This window comes from Camelus dromedarius, chromosome 23 (genome assembly GCF_036321535.1).
Source record: "Camelus dromedarius isolate mCamDro1 chromosome 23, mCamDro1.pat, whole genome shotgun sequence".
Lineage (NCBI taxonomy): Eukaryota > Metazoa > Chordata > Mammalia > Artiodactyla > Camelidae > Camelus > Camelus dromedarius.
Genome location: NC_087458.1, coordinates 18,373,110 through 18,391,743, shown reverse-complemented (window position 1 = coordinate 18,391,743; position 18,634 = coordinate 18,373,110). Strand labels below are relative to the sequence as shown.

Sequence of the window (18,634 nt, the reverse complement as noted above, 5' to 3'; positions counted from 1 at the left end):
TCCTGGGAGACTCCCTAAAGTTGAAAAAAATGAAACTGAGCACTCAGTGTGATCAAGGTAGCTAAGATACAATACTGGAAAGAAGAGATGTATACAAAGAGAATGCTACAGATCTGCAAAGGATCTGATCCCCCTTGAGTATTCAGCAGAGTATAAATATGTACATGTGTGTGAGGAAAAGACCCAAAGCCAGGAAAGAACCATCTGAAATAATCAGAAGGCAACAGTGCCTGTTGCTCAGGAAGGACTGGGAATAGTGCCTAGTATCGTCAGCTAGACTTTAAATCACACTGTTTCTGTTAAGTCCCAAATAAATTTAAAGAATATTTATTTTAAAAAATGAAAAAATATCCAGCACCCAAAGAAGGCAAAATCTATACTGAAGCATTCATTTAAAAACTATCACGCAGGCAAAGAGGCAGGAAATTATGAACCATATAAAAGAGAAGAATCAACTGAAACCAACTCAGCTGACTCAGATACTAGAATTAGCATAAAAAAGACAGCAGAATTCTCATTGGAAACCAAGCAAGTGAAAAAATGCTGCAGCCACACGCTTAAAGTATTGAAATAACTGATAACCCTAGAATTCTATAGCCATAAAGAGTATCTTTCAAAAATGACCAACAAAAAAAGGTTTCTCAGACATAAGGTGAAATAATTCATCATGAGCAGAGTTACACTAAAAGAAATGTTAAAAGTCCTTCAAATAGGAAAAAAAAATAAAGAAGACATCAGACTGAAGTCTGGATCTACAGGAAAAAAATGAACAGCACCAGAAATGGAACTAAGTGAATAATGTGTGAAAAAAAATTATTTAAATATCTTAATCCCAGGAATGCAAGGTGATTTAACATTCAAAAATCAATCAGTGCATTTCACCACATATTAAACTAAAGAAACACATGATTATCTCAGTAGATGCAGAAAAAGCGTCTGACAAAAAATATCCATTCCTGATAAACTCTCAGTAAACTAGGGCTCAGCCTGATAAAGGGCATCTATGAAAACCTATTTTAAAAAAATAGTCTAATAACAATTTAAAAAATCCTATAGCAATCCCCAGTACCACCATTAAAAAAAAAAAAAAAAAAAAAAAAAAGGAGGGGAGCCAAGGAAGAGTATAGCTCAGTTGGAGAGTGCATGCTTAGCATGCACAAGGTCCTGGGTTCAATCCTCAGTACCCCTATTAAAACAAATAAACCTATAGCAACATTATACTTACTGGTAAAAGAAGACTGAATGCTTGCCTCCTGTACTCCTACAAGGAGAACAAGAAAAGGATATTAACTCATACCGCTTTTGTTCAACACTGCACCAGACGGTCTAGAAGTTCTAGCTAAGGCAATAAGGGAAAAAAGGGAGAGGCGAACTCTGATTGAAAAGGATTAAATAAAACTGTTAATTTGTTGACACGACTGTATACATAGAAAATTTGAAAGAGTCTGGAAAAAGCTACTAGAACTAAGAATTTAGCAAGGTTGTATACAAGATCAATATAGATAAATCAATTACATCAATTCATAGTAGCAATGAACAAAGAGCAATTAAAGTACAACTTAAAACAGCAATTAGAAATAGGAAATACTTAGAGATATATCTGACAAAAACTATGCAATATTTGTATACCGAAAACTACAAAACATTAAAGACCTAGATAAATGGAGATAGGCCATGTCTGTGGGTCAAAAGACCCAATATTACATGTAAATTCTTGCCAAATTGATCTACAGATTCAAAGCAATCCCAAACAAAATCTCAGAAGGAAGTTCTCTAGAATAACCAAAAGAACTTCAAAAATAAAAAATTATGTTGGCAGGCCAATGTCACCTGATTTCAAGACTTATAAAGCAGCACAACATTGTAAAAACAGAGCAATGGAATAGAAAAGTCTTAGAAAGATATACCGCATCTGATTTTTGACAAATGCAAAAATGGTACAGTGAATAAAGAATTGTTTCTCAACAAATGGTGCTGGAGCAATGAGGTATACAAATTACAAACAAATGAACTCTGATCCACACCTAACATATACAAAACTCAACTCCAAATGGACCATAACAAAGGGTACAAATTTGCAGTTAGAAGATGGGTAAGCTGTGGAGGTCTAATGCACAACATTATGATTATGGTCAGCAATACTGCATATGTGCTTCAAAGTCGCTAATCTTAAATGTTGTCACCACACACACACACAAAGATAAGTAGGTGTGTGACGTGTGGAGATACTAGCTAATGCTACAGTGATAATCACACTGCAATGTCTAAGTGCATCAAATCGCATGTTGTATACTTCAAACTTACACAACGTCATATGTCAATTGTATCTCAAATTTTTTAAAAAGGACCATTGATAAAATGCAAAACCTAAAACTTTAAGACTTCTAGAGAAAACACAGGGAAAATCTTTGTGACCTTGGGTAATATAAAGATTTCTTAGATAAAACATTAAAAGCAAAATCGATAAAAGATGATAAACTGATGATAAATTGATAAACTGGACTTCTGCTTTTTGAAAGACACTGTTGAGAATGAGAAGACAAGCTACTATCTGGGGGAAAAATCTGCAAATTATATATCTAACAAAGGGCATCTACCCAGAATATGTACAAAAGTCTCAGAACTCAATAATAATAAAACACACAACCCAATTTTTTAAAAAAGGCACAGGATTGACACTTCACCAGAGACATACAAATGGCAAATAAATTCATGAAAGATGTTCAGCATTTCTGCATCATTAGTATCTGGGAAAAGCAAACTTAAACCACAGTAAGTTACCTCCATACTTTTACTGTATTGGCTAAAATAACAGAGTAATTATACCAAGTGTAGATAACGATGTGGAAGAACTAGAACTCTCATACCCTGCTCATAAGAATGTAAAATGTTATAACCACTTTGGAAAACTTTTGCAGTTTCTTAAAAAGGAAAACATCCACCAACCATACAACCCCCCAATTCCCCTCCTCGTATTTACACAAGAGAAATGAAAACATGTATCCCCACGAAGACTTTTACTATGGCTCATAGTTTGTTTTATTTGTAGTAGGCAAAAACTGGAAAACCATATTGCAGTATGCATATAAATGGACTACCCAAGCAATAAAGAATGAGCTACTAATACATGTAACAACATGAATGAAAGAAGCTGAACTCCCCACGTATGTGCTATACTTTATATGAAATTCTACAAAACGCATATATATCTATTGTACAGGAAACAGATCAGTGATTTCCTAGAGATGGGAATGAGGAGGAACAGAAGGAAATTTTTGTTGATATGCTCATCTTGATTATGGTTAAGCATCTCAGGATGCGAACCATCAAACAGGATGCTTTTAAGTATGTGCACTTTATCATGTCAATAAAAACATGTATTTTTAGAAAGACGAGGATCTTTAGATTCTAAGCAAATAAGAGTATTACCATGCAAATCTATTAGGGCAAATTAAGGAAAAGAACAACATGATGATCAAAGGATTAGACAGAAGTTATTAGAGCTAGTTAAACAAATTTAGTGTAAGTGGAGTGTTGTTTGCAAGATATGATATTGTGATTTATAAGAAAATTATATTTGGTCTTCACCCCCCAACCCCAGCACAGGACTAAAACCCTTGGAATTGCCTAGATAATGAGATAAAGGTGTCTTTTATTATTCATAACAAGTTCCTTTCCACCACACCTGAGTGTATGTTAATGCAGTGATTCCAGCGAGGGGAGGGAAGCCAGTGTTTGAATCCATCATCAATTGCCAATGATTTAATCACCCACGCCTCCATTAAGGTCAGAGACACTTCCTGGAGTACGGAGCCCCACAAACTACACAGGAACAGAGGCTCATGTGCTTGGGGCTCTTCTGGACCTTGCCTGTGCATCTCTCCATCTGGTTGTTCATTTGTATTCTTTAGTATCTTTGTAGTAAACTGGTGATCTAGTACTAAGTAAACTGTTTTCCAGAGTTCTGTGAACTGTTTTAGCAAATTAACCAGACCTCTGGTTTCTAGCTAGCCAGCCAGTCAGCCAGCAGCACAGGTAACAATCTGGACTTCTGACTGGCATCTGAAGTGCTGGGGAGGGCAGTCTCGTGGGACTCGGCCCTTACTGATCTGTGGGATGTGATACTATCTCCAAGCAAATAGTATCAGAACTGAGTTAAATTTTAGGACACTCAGACAGTGGCTGGAGAATCTAATTGCTTGGTGGTGCGGAGCACCCCCCTTCACACGTGGAGACCAGAAATGCCAGAAGTAAGGTAGCATATTAAGAGTATGGGAGACATAGGAGTGTTTTTGTTTTTGTATAAAGGAAGGGGGAGATGGCAGGGAGAGAAACAAGCTGGCAAGATATGAAATTGGACAAATCAGTATCCCTGAAAAGGAATAATGAACAACAATGTAATAATAGAGCCAAAACAGGAGCAGAAAAACATGTCATAATAAGCCAAGAAACAATGAACTGTTTTTCTTCCTGGGTTTGATAAGAACACAGTTTAAGATTCTTGTGGTTACAAAGTTAACCAACAGACAAAACTAGAACTGTAGAAGAAAATCAATTGGAAATGAACAACAGACCTCTCATTAAAATTTGTATATATAATCATATAATTCAGTTCTTAAGTATTTTCATTATCAGATACAACAATTAAGTTTAAAAAGTTACCCAAAAAAGCAAAAAAGATCAAATTAAAAAAAAAACAGAATTGATAAATTCAAAAGTTAGTTCTTCTGGAAAAAATAATATATATAAGCTGAATCACTCTAATTTTAAGTTAACTTTAGAATGGGAAAGATGATATAAAATACACACAGGACATGAAGAGAGGACTTGAAACAAGGGTTTTCTAGGAAAACAGAAATTACCAAATTTGGTTCAAAATAAACAGGTAAAAAGTAAGAGTTGTTCAAAAGTCCCCAACCCCAAAAAGTATCTGGTCCAGGTAATTTCACAGAGGAATTCTGGTGTCATATAACAGAGACAATTCAGGCAGGGCTTGGCAAACTGACTCCTGTGGTGTGTTTTGTAAGTCCTGTGAGCTAAGAATGGTTTAGAATCCAGCAGCATTAAGAATCTATCCTAAAGAAATACTAACATATATGTGCAAAATACACATGCATGTGAAAAGATATTCACTGCAACATAGGACGTGATAAAATTTATTTATGTCAGTCATTAAGTGATCCGTATTTTGAAACATTTGTTGAACACCTACTGTGCATTCTATTCTGTGGCCTATAAATACACAGGTCTTACTTTCTAGTTTGGTTATTCAAATAATAGGTAAATAAGATAATTTCAGATGGTGACAGATGCTATAAATAAAACCAAACAGAATAACATGAGAAAGTAAGAAAGAGTAGAACTACCTTAGATTAGTTGATCTCTAAAGGTCTCTCTGAGGAGAAAGCTTCTAACTTGGATCCAAAGGTGAAGAAGCCAGCTTCAAGCCTGAAGAAAAGCAAATGCAAAGGCCCTCCTGCGTAATACGCTAGTCATGTTCAAAAATACAAAAGCTGGAGAGGCAGAAGCTGGTAAGGGAGAACTGAAAGACAAAGAGGAGGTCGGATGAGGTGGGCCTATTAGGATTTAAAATTTTATCTTCAAAGCAATGGGAAACCACTGAATTCTAATCAGAGGCATGTCTTTTGTTTTAAAAATATCATTCTGGCTACAATGTGGAGAATGGATTGTAGGGGCCAATGGTGGAATGTGGAGGTATCATAGATTGCCACACCCTAGGCACAAGATGATGCGGCCGAGGCTCAGCTAGATATAGGAGGCTAGGAAAGAGGAATCGAGGACACTCTGGGTCCCGAGCTTGAAAACCTGGACATTAAGTGAGGTAGGGAGGCCCAGATTTAGGGAAGATGGGGAAAGAGGGGAAATCAAGAGTTCTGTTTTAGCCAGGTGTAGTATGAGATACTTACAAAGACACAACAGAGATTTGTACAGAAAGATATTCAAGATAAAAGTAAAAAAGTACAGCACAGGGGGGAGATACAGCTCAGTGGCAGAGTGTGTACTTAGCATGTACAAGGTCCTGGGTTCAATACTCCAGTACCTCCATTAAAAAAATAAATACATAAATAAAAACCTCATTACCTTCCCCCCCAAAAAAGTACAGTACATGATTTTTAAAAACAATATATACTAAGAAAAATACAATATACATGTCAAGTATGAAAAAGTCTACAAAATTGTACCACAAATTATCAGCAGTAGACACTGCTGATCATAAAGGACTCTGTTATACATGCTAGAATATCTTAATCTAAATAATAAGTGCTCTTCAATTTAGTAATAGAAAATAATATATAATGTTTTAAGGAGCAATGACTTGAAATGAAAAAAGTTTCAAGACCAGAAAAATACAAAAATGTATGATTTATGGTTAAGTAAAAAGAAAAGAATTTAAAAATCTATCCTCACTGGCATTACAAATGTCTAAAATATGCAAGAATATTATCAAAGACTACAGGTAAACAAAAAGTAGTTGGGGAATGAGGTTTCATTTGGCTTACCTGCCCTGTAGTTTATGCAACAAATGAAAATAAGAAAAGTAATCTATAAATACAAACACAAAACTACTTGAAGTGAACATTCACTGAGCATAACACCATTGTCATTATTCCTCCTTACAACGTCAAAGGTGCTCGCAAGCAAGGTAATGAAAAATGCCTCTTCCTTACGAGCACTGGCAATGGGGAACCTAACCCACAGTCTATAACTCTATTTCCAAGGGACAACATATCTTCTCTCGTGTGTGTGCTTGCCCTTGGATACTAAAACTTCAATTAATGAAAACTCTTAAAGCTTGCTGGAGCAATTAGCATATTGTCTGAAACACAATTTAGCAAAGCAATCCTCTATAGGTTACGCTGAAACAACAAGCTTTCTGAGAGAACATCCCTTATTACTGCAGTGACAACATTCATTCGACATTTATGGAACAAATGTGTTGAGAACAAATAAACTGCCATTGGTTATAAGAAGGTGATTACATCTCCAAGAGGTAAATTTACCAGCATGTATGCACTTGCTTTTTATATTTCAATATTATGATCCTTATTTCACCCTATTATCTTTGAAAGGCACTTTGCAAAATAAGGAAGAAAGACTTTGGGTTAATCCATGAATAACAACTTTTTTCTGAAATGATTTTAAGGCAGTTCTGTGAAGGAAAACTTGTGGTCCCAGGAGGTTGTATCTTTTTCTCTAAGCCAAAAATATTCACTCCCTATAATGCTTCTGAGGACAGAAAATAAATTTAAATTCCTCAGTTCTGTTCTCATTGTCTTCTAACTCCACTTAAAATATGGATATATTATCTTTATTTCCTGAAATAATGACAAGCACTCAGCAATATTTTTGAAATTGTAAGAATAATTTTTTATTCCATTGTCTAAATCTTAAATATCTTTATAATATTCAGGTTCTTCATTATTATAATTTTATACTGAACCCTGGATTATAATATATAAGTCACGAACTGACATCTATTAGGCTAAACATTTCTGGATAACAAAGAAAACATACAATTATTAATAAATTTTAATTATTAGATTAATTTATGAAAGATTTTCTCTCACAGAGAAAATCTAAATCACAGGGATTTAGAAAGACTATTAAACTACTACTGTTCATTCTTTAGCCTCTATCTTTGTACAGAAGTAAAATATTCAAGTGATACTAGTGATACTTTTGGTAAAGAAACTGATAGTATTTAAAATGTGCAGCTCTGCAGAAATAATTATTCTTAAATAAGGAAATAGTTTGGAATTGTATCTCAGTCTTAAAAAATATTTTGTTGTTGGCTTGTTTCTTTTACTTTAAATTTTACTCTGAAAATGTGACATCTTGTTCAATGTTTCCCCACAGGTCATTGAAAAATAAATGCTTAACTTGGAAAAAAAAAACCTGCCAGATGTTGTTTTAGATGTCAGGATATATCATGATAAGATAGATGATGCCCTCTGCCTTCATGGAACTTCTAACAAACAATAAACAAATAAATAAAAATATGGAAATGAACAAAACTTAACTGGGTAAAAGGACAGCAAAGAAAGGAAAGAGACTTCAGACACGACAGTGAAGGTCTCTTTTCTGAAAAGGGGACATGAGTTAAGGAAATCAATCAGTGGTTCTCAACCCAGGCTGCTCAGATTTATCCAGGAGGGGTTTAAATGATACTATATGTACAGGGCCCATGCCAGACCAGTTAAATCATAATTTCTGTGGCTGGGTCAGGCGATAGTATTCTTTGAAAATATCCCCAAGTGTTTCTGAAATATAGCCACAATTGGGAACCATGGAGAAAACAAAAGAACTTTGATCTGGGAAAAGAATGTTCAAGTGTAAAGGTCATGCCTGAGGGAGACAAGGCAAGAGAGAAAGAGTACACGGAAGTCTCGTTTTGCAGAACCTCATGGGCTAGGATAAGGAGTATTGCCCTTGAGTTTATTCTAAATGCCATGAAGAGTCAACGGAGGGAATAATCCAAAAATATCTCAACTGCTGAGTAAATGCATGGCTGCGTTCAGCAGACCCATTATCTTAAGAAACAAAATGGAACAATTTACATAAATTAGTAATTCAAAAAACCCCTGAAATAGTAAACTCAATAGGAGCATTTCCCTTCAAACCTGCGAGCTTCTGATTTCAAAAAAAACATATGGTACAGATATAGGAGACCAAAGGAACTGTATCTTCTACTTGGCTCACTTTTAATTTTGAAAAGCTTTTTGTTATTTGTATATTAATAAGAGTATTTTTTATATTACTGCCCTGCCTACTATGTACCTAAACATTTATATCATTAAGGGCTGAGGGTCAGTCTGCAAAAGCAAAAGCCTTTTGAATAACACACCTCCTTTCTCTGTTTAAGGTAAGAGAAAGTAACCATATTTCTAAATGCAAGGTTCTATGACTGCAATGCTGGTAAGAAACTAGCATTTTTTTTTCCATTGAAATTGGATGTAGCAAAACACGTGCACCTGTACTCCCCAGATTTTGAATAATGAATATATATTACTTCTTTGGGGAAGAAAAAAGGTTAAGATGAAAGAAAGGAAGAAATGGAGAAAAAAAGTCAGTATTTTTAAAGCAAACAGATTGTTTCCAAAAGGTCTAAGGGAAATTTGGAAGGCAATGGTTTATCGTAATATAAACATCAACTTTTTGAAATGAAAGAATGACTGAACAGTGGTAACAAAAAAATGGATTTCATGAAAGGATAGGTATTGTAGACTGAAAATTTGTGTGTGTGTGTGGCGGGGAACTGTAAAGGGTTTCCACATCAAGAGATCAGCCACCACCTCTAAAATTCCTTCAGTGGAAAATTGTAAGATTCTAAGGTCACTCATTTACCACTAAAAAAGGACTCAAAAGTATTTGATACTGAAAACAATTTAAGTGATATTTAAAATCTAGTTTATTTGAAAAAAAAACTTATACTTTTGCAAATCACCAATTTGCTAAATTCAGTTAAATGACAGAATCATAATCTTTCTGGCCTCAATGTGCTTCTAAGCAGCCAAGCTCTCTTTGCCTCTTTCTCATTATTCTTATGGTGATCACTTAGTTCCTCAGGGAAATACAGCACAATGCCCCACTCATTTAAATAGTTAACATTAAAAAGAAACTGAAACTATTTCCTGAGGAGGATGCTGGACACATTCAACAAATGTTCTACATAACAAATAAAGGAAGAATATCTACTATTAATTAATAATAGTTGAGTATGACACGCAAACACAAAAAGTTAATGTGTAAGCCATTTTCTTTGGTTTCTGTGACTCTGACACGTCTCATTTTTTTCTGTCCCTCTACACAAATGTTAACTCCTTCTGCAGTCTCTCCTCTACGTGCTTTTTCCTCTTTGGCCATCTCATCCTCTGCTGCTTCAGTAAGGTTAATTCCCAAACTTTCCTTCAAGCTACAATCTTCAGACATACATTTTCAACTGCCCATAGAACAAAAATTCTTCACTTAAATTTCTTGACAGAACTACAAACTTGAAATGTTTAATTCCCCCATTCACTCATACAAATACTTTTCCAGTGCCTCCTATATTGTCAGGCACTACAAGGAACAAGTGAGAGACATGCTGTCCTCATCAACCAAGTGCAGATCTCTGTTTGGAAATTTGAGATGGCTGGAAAAGATACGCAAAGAACTGGGGGGAAAGACAGTCAACCAGGAAAATAAGGCACTGACACCTCAGTAGAAGCTGTAGCCCAGGAATACACAGTATTCCCAAGTCTGTGCAGTTTGAAGACTCCCAACAATGCCCTCCCCTAGGAGAGGGGAGTAGTGGCAGGCACACAGCAGCTGAATTGAGTAAGGAATTAAAGTTGGTCCAGATCGGCGTAAAGAAAAGCAAGGGAGACGAGAATATTGCCAGGAAAATGCTTAGAGTTAACACTTCATGAAGTCTAAGCCTGGGAATGAAGTAAGAGAAGTTGGAAGTGAATAGGAGGAGAGGGGAAGGAACTGGAAATTTCAATACGGTTGAACAAAGGCTCTAACAATAGTGATTACTGAATGTTCGCTGAGTCAAGCTTACTATGGATTGTTTTGTTCATTTAATAAAAACAACGGGAGAAAATGTACTGAGTGAGAAAAGTGGAGGCATAGGAGCTTGTGATTTGAATTTAAGATTACAGGTGATGACAGGGTTTAGACAGCAGACATTAAACATCAGGCACACATCGTATGTGTGACTGTGCACGGGTACATGTACACACAGAGAATGGTAAAGCAAATACAGCAAGCTATTAACAATCAGGGAATATGGATGAAGATGGAAATTCTTTGTGCCAGTTTTACAATGTTTCTGTGAGACTAAGATTGTTCTTCCTCACCCACCTCAAAAGAAAATTAAAAAAAGAAAAAAGCTTGTTTCCCCAAACATGTTCTGCTCAACCTCACCATAATCATTTCCCCCAAACTCTGGTTTAAAACCTTGAGTAATCTTTGATACTCATTTTTCCCACTTCTAACATAAAGAGGGATCCAAGTTCTACACATTCTAATTTAGCAAGGTCTCTTGAAGCCAAATTTTTATTTTAAATCTGAGCTCTAAACATGTAGTATAGTGTAAAAATATCAGGTTGTGGAATAAGATCTCAAAGCCCAAGTCACTAAAACTTACTAATGAAGAAACAGCTTTAGAGGAGTGAAACTGATAAGGCTAGGAAGTGATGGGGCCACGATTAAACTCAGGCTTGATGCCAAAGCCTGTACCCAAGGTAACCGCACCATAAGAAAACCAGAATTAAATGCTCTTCACAGGTCAGATAAGCATCAAACCTTAAAAAAATATAGTAACATGTCACTTGAGGCCAAGAGACTTTAAAAAGATTCCAAGTTTCTTTATCAAAACTTACTGTTACAATATGGAGTAAAATATCAAGGATAAAAAATTAAAGCAACAAAACAGTAATATCTCAATTAACAAATGTATTCCATCTGTTGTAAAAACATCATTTTGAAGTATAATAATATAAAAAGCATCAGAATCAATGCACTATAGACTGCAAAGGCAGGGGTGGGGTGACGAACTGAATTGTGTGTGTCCCCTCCCCGCCATTCACATGTTAAAGCCCGAACTACCAATGTGATATACTTGGAGAGAGGGCTTTGGGGGGATAATCAGGTTTAGGCGAGGTGATGAGGGTGTGGCCGCATAATGGGATTACTACTCTTGTAAGAGGAAGAGACACCAGAGCTCTCTCTCTGACAAGTGAGGACTCAGCTAAAAGGCAGCCAGTCATGTGCAAGCCAGGAAGGGAGACCTCACCAGACCCCGACTACCCTGGCACCCTGTTCTTGGGCTTCCGAGCCTCCAGAACGGTGATAAATAAATTTCCTTTGTATCACTCAAATTTTAACTAAATTTTCCATTTAAAATTAGAAAGTCAAGACATTCAGCACAATCCTGAGTTTCAGGTCAATCAGCATTCAAAATATAACCTTTCTAAAAAGTGTTACTTTTTAAACACATTTATTAAAGTACTAGCCTTTACACACTCCTCCTTAAATAAATACAAGACAAACGACAATCATAGAATATCTGAGGTTGAAAATTATTTTATATTCAAAGAATGTGGTCAATATGAAGTAATGTGACCTGTAAAATGAATACATTAGACCCTCCCTTTTTCTTTTTTAATTGAAGTATAGTTTATTTACAATGTTGTGTTAGTTTCAGGTGTACAGCAAAGTGATTTATACATATATACTTCCAAATATTCTTTACCATTAATAGGTTATTACAAGATATTGAATACAGTTCCCTGTGCTATCCAGTAGGACCTTGTTGTTTATCTAGTGTGTATATGTTAATCCCAAACTCCTAATTACCTGCCCCTGCCCACCACCCCGCTTTGGTAACCATACTTTGTTTTCTATGTCTGTGAGTCTATTTCTGGTTTGTAAATAAGTTGACTTGTATCTCTCTCTCTCTCTCTCTCTGGAAAGACAACACATATGATACATACATCCAAAGGAGTAACAATGCATTCTATGACTTTCTTAGGATTTGAAAAGGTCTCAGAATGCTGGGCAGAATTAAACTGGATTTAATAATAGTTAAATAGTCATAGTTAAAGAACTGAATTTCATAAATACATAATACAGACCCAGCCTGTTAATATCAAATAGTCTGTCAGGGGACAGCTACTGTGACAATACAGCTTTATAAAATCGCTACTTTAATAGAAATCTAATGCACAAATCTGGAATTATTAACAGTTCTACTGAATTTTGTGTTTATCACATTCTTCAGAGTATTATGCTCAATTCTGGGCTTTTAAAAAACAAACTAAACTGGATACAAAGGAAAAATTTTCTAACTGTTCAGTTTATGATAGGTGGAAACAAGTTATCTTAGACTCATAGTTTTCTCTACTTTTCACCCTTTGCCAAGCAATGCAAAATGCTGTGAAATGATTTGTAATTTTACTGAGGCAAAAAAATTTGCATGCAATGCCATGTGGTATGTGATAGAAGGGTGCTTCCTACATCTCCTACTGTTCCATCCCCAGAGTTTGTTTTGTTTCTTAGATACAATAACTCTTGTGAAGATATATTAACTGTCTCCTGGGGGGGGGGGGGGGGCGTCAGGGGGCGCAGACTTCTGCAAAGAAAGCCAAAACCTAGCTAGTGCAAATGATGGAATCCAAGAGAAAGTGAAGTTTGAATGCTATTGTGGTATTCAAATATTTGGAAATTTAGAAGATCTTAAAATATGATTGTTAAAGGTTGACTACTGTGTCCTCCTGGGCACCAGGTACATACAAGCAAAAGCAAGATAAGCCTTTATCAGAAGTATCTTAAAAGGTAATTTTTGCTTTGAGTGAGAGGTTGAACTGGTCAAACTTCTAAGGTCACTTCCATCTCCAATAGTTATAATCACTTAGTAATTCTGAAGTCAAGAGTGACATCCAATATTTTTAAGATCACATTTGCCACTATATTAAGCTAAGAATACCACCATATGTTGAATACCTCTACTACAAATAGCACTACAGCAAAAGCATTAAAAATCATCACTTTAAAAAACAAAGTGTGATATAAATACATCTGTTGGAGTTTTAATAAAAATGGTAGAAGGGCTTAGGCTGTTCTTAGATCAAACCATGCGAATTAAGTTTCTGGGGCCAAGAAAGCCTTAACCACCAGAAAAGAAAGGTAGCTATCAAATCTGTACTATAAATTACTGTTCTAGCAAAGCAAAGCTGTGTATCTATCATTTACTTGATGAGGTGACTGCCAGAGTACTCTTTCTGACAACATGTAATATATAAAAACTGTTCATATTACACAATTACTTCTCTTAAAGTGGATCAGTTTAAATTCCAGCTCTAACATTTAGTAGCTAGATGTTTTTATAGAGTAATTGTCTATGTATATTATGGCACAAGTATTCCCATAGTCATTAAATTAATTCTGAATTTTTATTTCCTCATCTGTGGGCTAAAGTATCTTCCCAGTCTGTTGTGAGATTTAAGTGTGCATAAAGCTCATAGATGGTGTCTGATGCTTAATAATGAGCTTAATAAATGGCAATAATATTTTCAAAACTTATATACTGCAAATAAAAAATAAAGCATACACACATTTCTCAGTCAACTTTCTTTTCTGCAAGGAAAGTATGTTGGATACTATGGGAGAAAAAAGAGAAGCATTCTCTTTAAGATGCTCATCCAATATCATGAATTATTCTAAACCTTTCATATAACTAAAAGGCTGCCTTTAAGGGTTCGAATTTTAAGTTTAAAATTCTTCAGTGTTGAGAATTGGTTAGCATGCCTCCCTACCAAGCACTGGCTCTATTCCTCTATCATTAAAATATCCTGTCTTGAGACATGTAAACCTACTCATCTCTTTCCCCTACTTTCATTTTTTCCATGTCTTCAAATTTATCATAAATATAAGTATACAATCAAAATATTTTATTTTCTGGCCAGGAAATCAAGCAATCAGCACATAAAGGCTATTCTTGACTTTTTAATCCTTACTAAATAGTTCTTTCTTCAGCAGGAGTTTCTTTGTCTCCAAAATATCAGAGGACTCTGACTCTACAGTTGGGAGATATTTCATCTTTCCACTTTCTGTATCTTAATTGTGGTGTGGGCTACACGAAACCACACATATTAAAACTTATAGAACTGTACACCAAAAAAATACAACTTTTCATCATTTAAATTTTAACACTCATACAGCAATATAATCAACCTTCCACCTCTGTCAAAAGCCTCATTTCAATAGCATCTTTTCCCTGTTTTTAAAATAAAATTCCTTTATCTGTTCCTTCAGAAGTAATTCTTCATATTGTGTTCTTCAGTTAAGATCTGCAAAACTTAAACCTAACATTAGTTATTTAAAAATACAGATCAAGAGACAATAGTCATTGCAAAAAAACACAAATTGTAATTGGAACTGAAAAATTACAAAGTGGTTTTTTGAAGATTAAATTGTGTTAAGGATAGTTTTATTGGTATATTCTTTCCTCTTTGAAAGTTGACAATCCATATGCTATATTCATACTGTTTCCCAATTATTGGAAATATTTAATAAGCTACAATGCACATCTTTAAAATGCAATGGGCAAACCGGAATTTTCTACTTGCCCAAACTTAAAACTTAACCCATTTGCCAATAAGTTCTAAGTTTTTTGTTCCTAGTGACCATTTCTCCAGCCTCCCAATTGTTTTTGATGTTGTTCTACATGTGTCCTTAATATGTCTCCTCAAGGAGCCTTCTGGAGCATCCACAGGCCTCCACAGGGTCTTTACGCAAATAGAAAAACATACCCTCTGGGAAGACACAGGTACTCCTTGGGGAGAGGGCTGATGCCTTGGGAGGGAGAGGGGATGTGCAGGTGCAACCTCCCCCAGGAAGCCTTAACCAGGCAGGGCACAGGACTCCGCAAGCAAAACATGGGCTGGATTTCAGTCCTTGTTGCCTCCTTCAGCCTGGCATCTTTGTGCAGCACACAGATGGTACAACCATATACAGCAGCCCTGCACTTTCAGATTATTCATTAGGAAAGGAGGAGGGAGGAAGATCAGTTATTAGCTTCCCTAGGCACCCATTCTCTAAACTACAAGTGCATCCATGAGGGGATCTTACAATCTCATCAGGAACTTGTCCTCCCTTTACCTTTAACTTTCTACTTCTCATTGTTCTCTTTTCTGTTTTAAATGTGGTTAAGACCCATGTGACATCAAATATTAAATTAGAGAAACAGGAAACACAATGTGATCATCATAACACTCCTCTAAGATAGGGAAAACGGGTATTACCCTTACTGCACAGATGAATGCAGTGTACCCAAAATGTGAAGAAAAGTCACTTACTCCCAAAGTTTAACAGCAGGCACAAAATGACAAAGGGACTAAACCTAAGTTTTTAAACTCCTAGTCCATAGCTAATTTTGAGTACTCAACACACCTAAAAAATCAAGAGGTCTCACTACTTATTCCTCCCTGCTGAATAAAACTTTCACCCTCATTACTTGACCTAAAGTTTCTTAGGGTCACCAAGGTTTGCTCAAGCCAAATCCACAAGAGCCATTTCGCACATATTTTTCTGAACTCTGCTACTTTTGGCTCTAATAATCCTATTTTTTTTATTATTCTCTTCCACCCTTATTTCTGTAATGACTTTTCTTCAGTTATTCATTCTTGTTCTCCTTCTCCTGTCATACAGTGTCTCAGACATCCTGTTACATTTCTGTCTAAATAAACCCACTCCATGTTGCAGTTCATCATGGAAACGGTTGTCCCTAATATGCAGTTAAGGTTCTAATTTATATCTCTACTCCTGTAATGCTGCTATTTCCTGTTTGATGAATTTATCCCATTTCTAGGCTTTCAACACTTCTGGTCTTCATTAATTCCAACTGTTGCCTGATCCAAACCAGTATTCATTTCTCACAGCAGTTATGTCCCAAAAGGGATAAAAATGACTACTGATGGTATATTAAATGATTTTAAGTGGCCCATGGAGGAATATTGAAAATTACATGTTTATTTTGAGACATATGGAAGGGGGGGACTGCAATACCAGTAATCATGTAAATTTTCCTTTTAAATTAACTTAATTAAATAAAAGACAATACACTGAATTAAAAAAAAATTGATAGACGGTTTGAAAATAAAGCAAAAATTGCGACTGACTTAAGCCTGGGAAACACTGGCCACTGGGTAATCCATGTATTATATAGGAGTCAAACACTCAAGCTCTGGGTCAATGATTCAAATCTCCCTAGCTAGTAACTTGGAACAAATTACTAAATCTCTTTACATTCCAATTTTCTAGTTGTATAATGGGAATAAAATAATCCATATCCTAGGCTTACTATATGGAACGAGAGATAATCCACAAAATGTTATCAGCTCAGTGCCTGGCATGGTAAGTGCTTACAAAATACTAATAATTACAATTACTCGTAAACAACAAGTTCATGCTATATATAGTGCAGGAAACTATATTCGATAATCTTGTAGTAACTTACGGTGAAAAAGAATATGAAAACGAATATATGTATGTTCATGTATGACTGAAGCATTGTGCTGTACACCAGAAATTGATACAACATGTAAACTAACTATACTTCAATAAAAGACACACACACACACACACACACAAATGGGGGAAAAATTACTCTTAGTCTCTTCTGGCCACATGCCTTTATTTGTAATCAACTGGGCTCCTGATCTATACTATAAACAATTTTCCATATTTGGATTTTCTGCTGCAAACTTACATTACCTGCTTGCTACCTTTAACTTTTGGTATGAATCTAAAGATTACACTATGACTTTTAATATTAATCCTTAAGACTGCGAACATCTTGGCAGTAGGAACCAAAAGCCACTTTCCTGATGCACTAGGCCTTACAAAATTAAAAGAATCTTTAATGTTTGTTGAATAAACCTAAAAATTAAGAAGCATAATCTGATGCAAATGAATCTCACAATGCACGCTACACAAACTATTTGAAAGCATCTGATACTATTTTATTAGATAAAGAAAGAGGAAAAATGATACCTATTCTTTTGCTCCACTAAGATATTTGTCAGTTGACTCTTAATTGTGGGTGTATTCTTTGTGGTTCCTAATTTCACTCATACATATATAATAAACTCGAGGTATAGCTAACCACTGTACGAAGTGATAAGGACATGGAAACAGTCTAGTAAAAGCAAACAGACTAATATTAGAACACAGATAAGAAAATAGAAAACTACTGGATACTACATTGTGTAAATGATACACAACAGTGTTTTTTTAATACTAGATGTGCCCACAAATGCTGATTATGGCCTATCCCTCTTAAACGTAGAGCACCTACTAGCACCACACGAGGGTGAGTACATTACAGTACACCGACATAGTAACTCCACTGCTAGCCTGTGTTCAACTCTAGGTATATGCTAACCACATAAAAGTTTTTGTTTGCTAACTAGACAAATGCTGAAACTCAGTAACAGCCCTTGTTTGATCTGATTTTCCAGCAAATATGTACACACACAGGCCCCCCAAAACTTGACATGCATTCTGTCAACCTAGAGCAAGATAATGACTAGAAATATAACTGCCCAAAAGGTCTGTTTTTATTTAGCCCTCTGGAGAACACTTTACCCAAAAAGATATCCTGACTGATTCATCAATGACATTATGGAGAATGTTTAAATGTATGACTCAAAACAAACTTACTAATTCTCAAGACTTCTAAGCAACAGTTAACACAGACTGAGATAAGCTTTCACTGTGTTACCCTATTCAAAGGTGACAAGTCTCACTTTACTTAAAGTATTAGTCATAACTCAACCAGACATAACTTTTACATCTCCTTCTCATTAAGAATAGGGTTCTGAACCAATCTGTGTCAACATTTTATCAATGATCCATCCTTGACTTACACAAATATGGCATAAATAGCCTCTGAAACACAAATTACTCAACTGACTTACAAAACTAAAGTGATGTTTGGGGGTGGGGGGTTGGGGACGGGAGGCAATCACTAGGAGGGAAAGGGGGACATAATATAATCCTCAAAGACATTTTACCAGTAAGTACTGCGGGATGGAGTAGACTGAGGGGACACGAGGTTGGAATGAGC

At 35.6% G+C, this 18,634-nt stretch overlaps 1 protein-coding gene across 15 annotated transcripts in view; it reads right to left on the bottom strand.

The window, feature by feature from the left end:
- PRRC2C (proline rich coiled-coil 2C) overlaps positions 1–18,634 on the bottom strand; it is an 85,046-nt gene that overhangs the window by 63,866 nt on the left and 2,546 nt on the right. For 2 of the 15 annotated variants that reach the window (XM_031435771.2, XM_031435773.2), the window contains exon 2: positions 1,226–1,261. The exons of the other annotated variants lie outside the window; for them this stretch is intronic. The gene's annotated coding sequence lies outside the window, so the exon portion shown is untranslated. The remainder of the gene's footprint in view (positions 1–1,225; positions 1,262–18,634) is intronic. 15 annotated transcript variants of the gene reach the window in all.